General features: G+C 38.3%; 1 pseudogene; it reads right to left on the bottom strand.

Moving 5' to 3' along the window:
• Positions 1–11,943, bottom strand: part of LOC102857363 — a 146,621-nt pseudogene that overhangs the window by 36,424 nt on the left and 98,254 nt on the right.

Raw genomic sequence — 11,943 nt, 5'->3', positions numbered from 1 at the left:
ATGGGTTTATTTCCTTTTTTAGCATTAAAAACATAAGCCTTCCTCCATTTTACTAAAATTTTTATGGTCATAATTTTTAATGTATTTTTAATCTTTGTTTTAGTTAGGTACACATTAAAATCATGCTACAAAGAACTTAAATTAAGGGAGCTCTGGTGGTCTAGTGGCAAGAAGCTACACTGCAATCCCATGGGTACATAGTCTGAATCCACTAGATGCTTTGCTGGAGAAGGTGGGGCAATCTCCTCCTGTACTGGTTAGATCCAACTTGACGGTACACACACAAAAAAATTAAAAAAATAAAATTTTTTTTAAAAAAACAGAATTTAAGTTAACTCCAAGTTTTCATTTTATAAATTATACTGTGAGGAACATCTTCATAATGTTATCTATATTTAACATGATTTCTTTAAGGTAATTTCTTGTGTTTACGATCACTCACTCAGTGCTGTGGAATCAATTCTAATTCATAGCAATCCTCTGCTGGGCTTCCATGCTATAAATGGCAATGGTGGGAAAGGCCTGTCTTTCTGCCAGGGAGACGCTGGTGGATTCCAAGCCGCGGAAGTGCACAGCCATTGTTCAGCGTGCAGCTCTCTCCTGGTTATGCCACCAGAGCTCCAATATTTAAAACGTTGTTACTGTCATTATTAGTTTCTGTGGAGTAGAGTACACCTCATAGTGTCCCTATAAACAACAGACCTGAATCCTGTCCTGCCCTGTCCTGTCATCCTCAGTATCTATGATATATGCGAGCCCACAGCTATAGTCACTGTGTTAATCCATCTTGAAGCCTGCGTTTATAATTTATTCTGTTAAGAGTAGCAGACTAGTTAGAAAAAAGGAAGAAATCAACAGTGCCCCAAATGTTTGATCTGCTGCACTACTTCATGATCTGACATCAACTGTTCCTCCTTCATTCAGTTTTCCTACTTCTCTATGTCCCTTGAGTTTGACAATTCACAAGAAGGTCTCACAGAGGTTCAGACCAATCAGAGGACTGACTCATGACTGTGGGTGATGTAGTCCGGTGTCAGAGGCCGTCAGTTGCAGGGTAGCTGGATGCTCTTCCTTAGGAGAGTGAGAGTCACATAAAAGAGAGCTACTAGCATTGATCTCCCACGAGGTTATATAAGCCTCTAGTAGCTTGAAGCTTGTGTCCCGCCCTAATCTATCCTCTTAATGCAATAAATACTTCATCACAAAATAAAATTAATCAATGGCTAGGAAAGATATTTTGAACAATGAACTTGTGACATCACAGTGGTATTCTTTCTTTTTCCAAGTCTGATTTCCTTTCTCAGAGATTGTTAGAAAACAGAACATTCTCAGTAGGGCTGATCAGAGGCTCATGAGAGCTGCTCGCTATCGATTAAGGCCACAAATGAAGGATGGTTCTCTGGTAGACAGGTAGGCAGCAGGAAACTGTTTGTGATGGGTATACTTGTCAGATGGGCCAGATGGAACTTGGTGTCGTGGAAGGTATTTTTAGAAGCCTTATCCAGCTTCAGGCAGGTAGCAGACACCAGTTTTGTTCTTAGGCTCAGTGACAAGCAGTTTAACTTGTTGAATCATCTTTTGACCTTGGATCTGGGAAGAGAACCCAGAATTGGTTGTGGGATGACTCTTTGTCCCCAGATGCACCTGTCACAGGTCCAGAACAACTGCTGCTCGTGCCATCCAGAGTCCTTGCTCACACTGCTCAAGCTTCTATTTATTTCAGAGACTCAGAAGTCCTCAAGTAACCCTACACCAAGATTGTGCCTATTTCACAAGTAATGGTGTTTCAGAGAAAGTTGCTGCAGTAGGTAGAACTGACATAGATCAGGACAAAATCAAGGCTTCAGTTCTTAACAACTACAAAAAAACCCAAACACCAAAACAAACAAACAAAAAACAAAACCAATATCCACCTAAGTACTTGGAGGAGAAAGATGGGAAATCTCCTCCCTTGTGATTTACGGCCTCTGAAAGCCCACTGGAAGGTCATCTATGAGTAGGTCCTGACTTGAAGGTACACAACAACAATCCAAGTGTTTCACTATTTATGGCATTTTGGGAGCGGCTCTCACGTAAGATAAAGCCTGATAAAAACATTCAGAAAGTCAGATAAGCTCGGAAAAATAAAGTAGGTCTGAAATTACCAACTGATGCCAAAGGTATGATCCCCAGAGGTGTAAAAAAAGAAACATTTTCATTTGTTGTGGATGTGTAAAATTCTGTAGATTTCATAGGAGAAGTCTAGATTTCTTGCTTATCTTAAAAAAAAAATTAGGACATTGTCATCACTTGCTTGCCCTTCCTGCATGATGATTAACTGGCTCTTTAGGAAGTTGCATGAGACCACCAGGTTTCTGCAGTCTCTTATTCATTTTCACTTAGCTTACCCATTACTCCATGTCTTGGGCTGGGTTCTCCAGAGAAACAAAATCAGTGAAGAGATGATAGCTAGATTGATGGATATATGGATAGATTAGATATAGATAGATAGATAGATAGATAGATAGATAGATAATTAATTGGTTTGTTGTTGTTATTAAGTACTGTTGAGGCGTCAAGTACAACTCATAGCAACCCTATTAGCAAAAGATCTGCATCCAGTCCTGTCCTGTGCCATCATCACACTTCCTGACACACAAAAGGCCATTGCAGCAGTCACCTTGTCAATCCACCTGGTTGAGGGCCTTCCCCTCTTTAACCGATCCTCCATTCTTCCCAACATCATGTCCTTCTCCAAGAAATAGCACGTCCTAGCAACATGTCCAAAATATGTGAGGCTAAGCCTCATCATTATTGCCTCCAAAGAGCACTCAGACTGCACCATCTCCAAGACATATGTTTGTTCTTTTGTTTGTCCAAGGGTGTTCAGTGTTCTTCAACACCACAGCTCAAAAGCTTCTTTTGTCATTCTTCTTCTGTCATTCTTATTCATTGTCCAGGTCTCCTATGCATACCTAGTAATCAGAAATATGGCTTGAATCAGATGGATCTTAGTCCTCAAACTGATATCATTACTCCTCAATACTTTGGAAAGGTCCCTAACAGCAGATTTTCCCAGTGCAATGAGTCTCTTTATTTCCTGACTGCTGGTAACAAGAGTGTTAATAGTGGATCAAGCAAGATGAAGCTGTTGACAGTTTCAATCTCTTCTCTATTCATCATGACACTGCCTATTGATCCAGTGGTAAGAATCTTTGTTTTCTTGATATTGAAACATAATTCATACTAAAGTCTGCATTCTTTGGTCTTCTGCAACATGTGCTTCAAGTTCTCCTCACTTTCAGCAAGCAAGGTTGTGTTATCTACATAACACAGGTTATTGATGAGTATCCCTCCAATCCTGATGCCACACACCTTTTCATAGAATCCAGCTTCTCGGATCATTTTCTCAGCATATAGATTGAACAGGTATGGAGATAGAATGCAATGCTGAAGCGCTTCCTTTCCAATTTCAAACCATGCAGTGCTCCCCTGTTCCATTCACACAACAGCCTCCTGATGCAGGTATAGGTTCTGCATGAACACAATCAAGTGCTCTGGGATTCCCATTCTTCTCAATGTCAGCCACAACTTTTCATGATCCACACAGTCAAATGCCTTTGCATAGTCAATAAAGCACAAATAGATATTCTTCTGGTATTCCTTACTTTCAGCCAGGATTCATCTGATATCCCTGGTGCCATGACATCTTCTAAATCCCACTTGAACTTCTGTCAATTCCCTATCTATGTACTGTCCTAGACATTTTTGAATGATCTTCAGCAGTATTTTGCTTGCATATGATATCAATGAAATTGTTCAATAATTTCCACATTCAGTTGTATCACCCTTCTTGGGAATGCAAACAAATATGGACCTCTGCCAATCTGTTGGTCAGACAGTCATCCTCCAAATTTCCTGTCATAGACTGATGAGTGCATTCAAGGCTGCATCTGTTAATTGAGACAAGTCAGTTGGTATCCCATCTATTCTCAGGGTCTTACTTTTTGCCAGTGCCTTCTATGCAGCTTGAACTTCCTCTTTCACTACCATTGACTCCTGTTCATATGGTACTTCCTGAAATTTTTCAGCATCAATCCTTTCTGGCACAGAGACTCCATGTATTCTCTCCATCTTCTTTTGATGATTTCTGAGTCGTTCAATAGTATCTTTTTTTAATTTTAATTTTTTTCTATTACTCTGATTTACTTACAATGTTTGAATATATTGTTTTCCACAAAAGATCCTTCCCATTTCCTTTACCCCATCCACCATCAAATTATGCAGCCTACACCCTACCCCCCATTCTCATCCCTCATTTCTACCCTCCCCTAAAACTTGTATCCTCCTACTCATTCTACAAGAATGGTTTTATACAGTATTTGTCCTTGTGGGACTGAGTTAGTTCACTCAGCATAATGCTCTCCAGTCCCTCCCAAGTTAGGTAGTACTTTACAAAATTATTGCTCCTGTGCCTTAGCATCTTTCAATATTGTGACACAAGGCTTTAATTTGTTTTTCTGTTCTCTCAGTTTGAGAAATGCAGAGTGAGGTCTTCCCTTTTTATTCTCTAATTCCAGCTCTCTACACATTCCATTATAATAATTTGCTTTGTCCTCCCAAGCTATCGTTTGAAATCATCTGTTTAACTCTTTTACTTCGATATGTTTTCTTTTAGATTTGGCTTCTCAAAGTTCCAGGGCAATCTTTAGAGTCTCTTCGGACATCCATTTCAATTTTTTCTTTCTCCTCTGTTTTTGTAATGATCTTTTGCTTTCTTCATGGATGATAACTTTGATATCATCCCACAACTCATCTGGTTTTCTATCATTTGTGTTCAATGCCTCAAACTTATTCTTAAGATGATCATGAAATTCTGATGGAATTGATTAAAGTTGGTTCCTACAGACTTATTTTCATTTTCTTCTTCCTCAATTTGAACTTGCATATGAATAATTGATGATCTGACCCATTTCTTCCATAAACATAGTCAATCTGATTCCTATGCAGCCCATCAGGTGAAATGTCAAGTTGTTTTTTGTGTTTTAGAAAAAGTATTTGCAATGGATAAATCATTGTAAATATAAAATTCAGTCATTCTATCTCCAGCCTTATTTCTATCACCAAGCCCATATTTTCCAATTCCCATATGCTCCTTCTTCACTGTTTCCTACTTTTGCGTTCCAGTCACCAATTATCATTAATGCATCCTAATTGCATGTTTGGTCAATTTCAAAGTGCAAAATTTGGTTAAAATTCTCAATTTCTTCCTCTTTGGCTCTAGATGTAGGAGCATATATTTGAATGATAGTTGTGCTAACAAGACTTCTTTACATATATATGGATATTATCTATCACTCACAACACTGTATTTCAGGATAGTGTTATTGTTGTTAAGTGTCATCAAGTTGTAGGTGACTCATAGAGACTCTATTAATGAAAGATCTGAACACTTGTACAACTTTCATAGTTTCTCCAAGTTCATAGGGTTTCCAGAGGCAAGCTGTTTCAGAAATGGATGCCACTCCTGCTTCCAAGTTTGTTTTAATCAGGGAGCTCCACCAAACACTGTCCACCATGGGTAACCATTCTTGCATTTGACACATCAGTGTCACAGTGTTCAACTTCACAGCAACCATGAGTTATTCTGTACAGCAAATGGATAGACCGGTGCTATATGACCTAGAAGAATGTTTAACTAAAACCAATTAAAACAGACCTGAGGGCCGCAGACTAAAATCACCCACTTTTGGCTTGGTAGCATTACTTTCTCTCACTAGGCCAACTGAGCTCTCTCGTTGTTGTTGTTGTTGCTGTTGTTGTTAAGTGTCATCAAGTTGTAGGCGACTCATATAACTTGAAATTGACTTTTTTGCTGCATAGTATACCATCTGATTATCTTATTCAAAGGGACCATCTACTTCCTAAATAAAAGGCTTTTGAAAACCCCATGAACTCTAAATAAAGAGTAGTAGTGTAGTGGCAGAGCCCAGATTGGAAGTCAGTTGAAATGAGGAAAATCAGTAACACACATCATTTAACAATTGATATAATGGAATGTATGTAGCTTGAATGCTGAAAAACTGGAAATTGTTAAAAATGAAGTGGAATGAATGAATATCACATACTAGATGTGATAGACCAGCCATGGCAACTTTGAATCAGATATTGTTTTATGTCAAGGAAATTACTCACTTGCTTCTGAAGTCCTAAGTTCAGGGGCCCAATGTTAGGAATGAGGCTACTCCTTACTCATATAGTGACAGGCAGGCACTAACAAACCCAAGATTAGCAGGTATAACAACAGACCACTGGCTTTTGAGGTTGATAAATGCAATATCGTATGTTGGTACAGGATCTAGATGGAGCAAGGAGCTACAGATTTCAATAGCTCATATCACATGTCTGTTAGATGTAGTCCACTTGCCTGAAAAGACTGCTTTTACATTGGATCAAAGCTGAAACTAGATCAATAGTATTGTATCCCATCTTAATCCTATTATATTGTATCAGAGCTGATAGTATCTGATTTCATAATAGGCATGAATTGCACCATTTCATAACATACGTACATTACATATGACAAATTTGCATAATTGCCAAATCAAAGAATCATGCATAGGTGGACACACCATCTTAATCATTACAGTCCATATAGACATTAATGTTTGAAATTTTTGTCTTCTAGTAAGAACGTTATTTCCCATTACCATCCACTTTGCAGAAGAAGAAATTGGTCTCTGTGAACAAGTAACTTGTCCTCAATAAGAAAACTTGATACTCTTCATGAGACAGTCCATTTGAGTTCTGGACTATAGCGACTTATTTCCTACATATTTTTGTTGTTGTTGTGCACCATCATGTTGAAACTGACTCATAGTTGACCGTCCAGCACGGTTTGGGCTGGTTGTGGGTTTGTTTGGTTTTTTTTTTTCTTTCTTTCTTTCTTTTCCTCTAGGTTTTCAATGCAAGGACATTGTCCATCTTTCTCCTACTCCTCCCAATTCAGTATCTACAAAGTGTCCTCAACATGGATTTCTTCCTTTGAAAGCATAGGCTAATATCTTTCCTCATTTCTATCACATCTGAGCAGGAGCCTTTCCCCTACAAATGAGGCACAGTGGACAGGGTGGAACGAAGGAACTAGAACAAAGATCCCTGTTCGGTTTCTCTCAATGGCTTCATCGTGTGACCTTTCTAACCTTCACACATTAGAGTCAGATACCCAAGGCCAGTTAAACCAGAATCTCTGAATCCAAATAGCCATACTTTTCAAAGATCCTCTGATGATTCCTAAACACAGTCCTTATAGAGTGTAGCACTGTGATGGCTTGTCCAAGGTTGTTGGTCCCCTTTCAGGAGCCTTCCTTGAGTAATTTACATGAGTTTCAGAGATTCACTTTGTTCAGTAGGAAAAGAAAAGCATTAGATTATATCTATGATTTCATTTCCAATTTAGGATCCACTGTCTCTTGTCCCCAGCACAGGAAATTATGAGGTCATCGAGGTGTCAGAATGTCTCAGAATGTCTAGTAGAAATTGCACGCTTACTCACCTTAAGGTTACACATGCTAATGAAGGTGTTACATGTCTTTGCTTTTGCCTGGAATTATATTTTCTTGGTCTGGTAATTCTAGCTATTTCATGCCAATCCGATGCTCTGAGTTTGACAACCATATTCATGATAACTGAAAATGGGAAATGAATTCATTATTTATTCAATGAGTTTCAAAATATGAGGGTGTGGAAGGAGAGGGGGAAATGTCCTGGATGATTAAAAATGGAGAGGAGAGAGAAAGAAAAATAAAGGTTGGGCTGTATCACAGTGATTAGATTCTTTCCAATTCCAGTGGCCTGTGGTTGGATGATAACAACTAGGATGAGAAAAATGACTCTGAGGATCATGTAGTCTTTGAACACTTTCCCTTGAAAAAATTACACGTTAACACAATATATTTCAAAGCAGGGCTGGCATCTTAGTTTCCTGTTTTTGTCGGATGGTCTGATCCCTGGAAGTCAACATCCCTGACAAGAACTGCCTTGAACTGAGGACCCCAAAGCCTGCAGTGTGACAGCCTACCCTGGACAAGAGGAAAAAAACAAGGGCAGTGCTTGGAGAGTGACAAACACAAACAAGCAAACAGTTGGCTACCTGAAAGATAAGTGTTTCCCGACAATCTACCTACTTTTAGCTTTTTAAGGTCTTTCTCTAGCTTCACTCTCACTCACTGTGAAATTACATCAGCCAACAAGACCAGTAAGAGTGCTGAAACTAGGAGGCATTTGACGGAGGGAGCCGAGGCTGTGTTTGTCAGGCTGGGTTCCCTCTTTGTTGCTTCTAAGGTGAATGCCCTCATGAGTGTCTCCGTTGCATACGCAGGCAGATCTGGGGTGACCCTTGCTAGATAATGTGTCATCATAAATATTTCATCTCGGGGAAAGAAAGTCTCTCTTCTGAAAAGCCATCCTTCATCTATTCCTATCTCTTTCAAAGAACAGGGAAAAAAGGGAACAGAAATCCATTATTTCTATATTGCCTACCATCCATGTTATAGAATCAATGACAAAGAAATCAGGCATAAGACATTTAAAATTCAGAAGGCAGTAATAGACAAATTGGAAAAGAAAATGGGGGAATCCCACTTCACTACATCAGTAAAAAATTTTAAATGAAGCTTACTAAAACTTTACCTATTAATACATTCATCTAGGGTGAATACAACTGTGATTGAACACTGTAATTGCAATTACATTTTGTTTTTAATTTTGGAAAAACATATTATGTTAAGGGAGATAAAAATCTAGAGTAGTATAACCAAACCATCCAGGATACTTACCTTAGGAGATCAGAAGTACTAAATACTATTACAATAAGGAAGAGCTCTAAGTCAGCCTTTGTGAAGTGAGCTATGAGACTTACCTGCACACCACCACTCTCACTCTGATAGTAACTGCAAGTCCAGGGGTCTCCAAGAGCATTCTCGCTTCTAACCAAATTTGGAAATTCTCAACATCAAAGGACGATCTGGTGGTTTAGTGGAATGAAGTTGCAACTGCCAATGCAAAAGTTCAAATAGTTCAAATCCACAAACGACTCCTTGAGAGAAAGTTGAACAATCAATTCCCTTCTGATTTACTGTCTCTGAAAATCTACTCAATAGTATATAACAACAACAAAACCAACCTCATACTAGTAAGTCAAATTTAGGATTCACTGGGATATCTGAAAGCTATTGAGATTTATTCCAGAGAAAAGCTACAGATAAAAATCAATCTGGGAAAGAAAAATATGTGCTAATGTCCTGGGCTCAGCCAGACTGCTTCTTGGAGGCAAAGATGGCAAAGCTTCATCCCACATACTTTGGACATATTGCTTGGAGAGGGACATCATGCTTGGAAATGTGGAAGGTCTTACAAAAAGAGGAAGACTTACAATGAAAAGAGATTGACAAAGTGACTGTAGCAACGGGCTCTAATATGTCAGACATGATGAGGATGGTACAGGATAGGACAGGGCTCAGACTTGTTGTTCACAGGGTTACTATGGATAGTATTCAACTAGATGACACTTAACAACAATAACAATAATGTGGAGGAAAGTTGCAAAAGCAGAACTAATCTAATAAAGACACCAGGGACAATGTTGAAGACTACATTTGGAATACAGAATGTTAAAAGAAAATGTACATAATTAATAGCACCTTGGAGAATACCTCCTTCCTGGTATGTGAACCACTTTCTCCTCTTTTCAAGTCCTCGCTAACTACTTTCATCATGTCCATAACTCAGAACGTTTTCCAAAAGTTATCACTTGTAAACCCCCTTTCACTGGGAATAAATACATTGCAGAGCTCAGGCTCCTAAGACAAAATGGTAATAATATAAATAGATACACCTTACTCTCTTGCTTTTTTTCCTTTTTAAAGTTTTATATTGGTTTGCTCTCAAAGCTCATCTACATTGGGTTTCACACTATTCTTCATTCACATTGTATTTCTTCCAATCAGTCCTATGTATTATGTTTTATAAAAAGAATCACCATTGGACCTTGCCCATCATCACCCTGTCTTTTCAGGTCCCTGCTGGATCCTTCCCATTTCCTTCACCTCCTTTCTCCACCCACTAAACCATGGAACTTGTGGATGTGCCCCTTCCCATCCTTACCCTTCCACTCCCACCCCTTCTCCTCTTTGGTCTCTATATATGTTTTACTAATTATTCTTCTATGTTTACAATAATGGTCTTATGCAGTATTTGTCCTTGTTTTTAAAGGTAAAATACAGAAAATCTGTACACCGATGTTCATTGCAGCATCAGTAACAATAGCAAAAAAATGGAATCAGCACAAATGACTCAACAAACGAATGGATTGAGAAATAATGGTACATTCATGTAATAGAATAGAATGCAGCACTCAGTAGCAATGATTTTTAAAAAGTACCATCTAGAGACATTATTGTCAGTGTCAGATGGATCTTGGCAGAAGGCAGAGACTATAAGAGGAATATATATATATATATATCTGTGTTTCATTGACTACGCAGTCATTTGCCTGTATGGATCACAGCATTTAAGCTGTGGTGCTGGGAAAGAGTCTTAACATACCACGGACCACCAAGAAAACAAAAATGTCTGTCTTGGAGAGGGTAAAACCATGTTTTTCTTTGGAAGCTAGGATTTTGAGGCTCCATTTCACATACTTTGAGGATGGGGCCAGGAGGAACCAGTCCTTGGAGAAGGACATCATGCTTGGAAAAGTGGAGGGACAGCACAGGAGAGGAAGAGCCTGGATAAGATGGACTGATACTGTTACTGGGGAAATAAGGATATGTGTGTCACAGTCAGTGAGACTGGCTCAAAATAGGGCAGGATTCAGAGCTGTTGTACATAGGATCGCTATGTGTCATAGGCAACTTAATGACACATAACAATAACAACATGGAACAGGCTAAAGAATATTATTCCAAGTGAATTAACTCAGACACATAAGGACAAATACTGCATGAGACTATTATTATAAAAATAGAAGGATGACCAGTAAGGTGAAACATGGTATATATGTATTTTGTAAACAAACCATATGAATTTTTAAAAATAGCCTAGTAATAGGAGAAGATTAAATTATAATTCACTACATGGAATATTGTACACCAATTTTACTTGATTATGTAGTTCTACTTAAGTGAAAATATATTTATAATAAAATGTTATACATCAAAAACAGGCTAGAATAACTTAAAATTAGCCATTTTCTTATGTTTCTAAAACTAAATATATGATGGTATACCTGGAGATATACACAAAGTTCTCTTTCAGATATCAATCTAGTGGAGACATTGAAACTCTCATACCCTGTTGAAGGGATTGTAAAATGGTACAACCACTCTGAAAGGCAGTTGACATTTCCTCAAAAAGCTTAACATAAAGATTCCATATTACTCAGCTATAACACTGCAGGGGAATATACCCCAAGGAAAACAGAACTGAGACACAAATGGAGATTTGTACACCAATGTTCATAGCAGTATTTTTCACAATAACAAGAACATGGAAACAGAACAAATGTCCATCAACAAATGACTGGGTTGAGAAATTGTGATACATTCATGTGATGAAATTCTATAAAGCTCTCAAGAGCAACGATTTTGAAAATACTATATAACATGGGAGAGGCTAGTGAGCATTATGGTGAGTGAACTAACTAACTCAGGTGTCTAGGCACATATACTGTAGAAGATCATCATTGTGAAAACAGAAGGATAATCATAAGATGTTTATGGATAGCCAAAAAAGGGCAGAGAGGGGACACTGGGGAGGGGTGGACTGAGGAGGAAATCATGAGGTCACAGAGTTTGGTGGGTGGAGGGAGGGTAAAAATAAAAAGGTGCATTAATGAAACACAACATAAACAAATTATCATTTGTTTTTTATTATTATTAAATTTTATTAGTTTTAATGAACATT

This window comes from Elephantulus edwardii, unplaced genomic scaffold (genome assembly GCF_000299155.1).
Source record: "Elephantulus edwardii isolate Elephantulus edwardi_28Jun2011 unplaced genomic scaffold, EleEdw1.0 scaffold00041, whole genome shotgun sequence".
NCBI classification, from domain to species: Eukaryota; Metazoa; Chordata; class Mammalia; order Macroscelidea; family Macroscelididae; genus Elephantulus; species Elephantulus edwardii.
The sequence above is the reverse complement of the archived record's forward strand: the minus strand, read 5'-3'. Positions and strand labels throughout refer to the sequence as shown.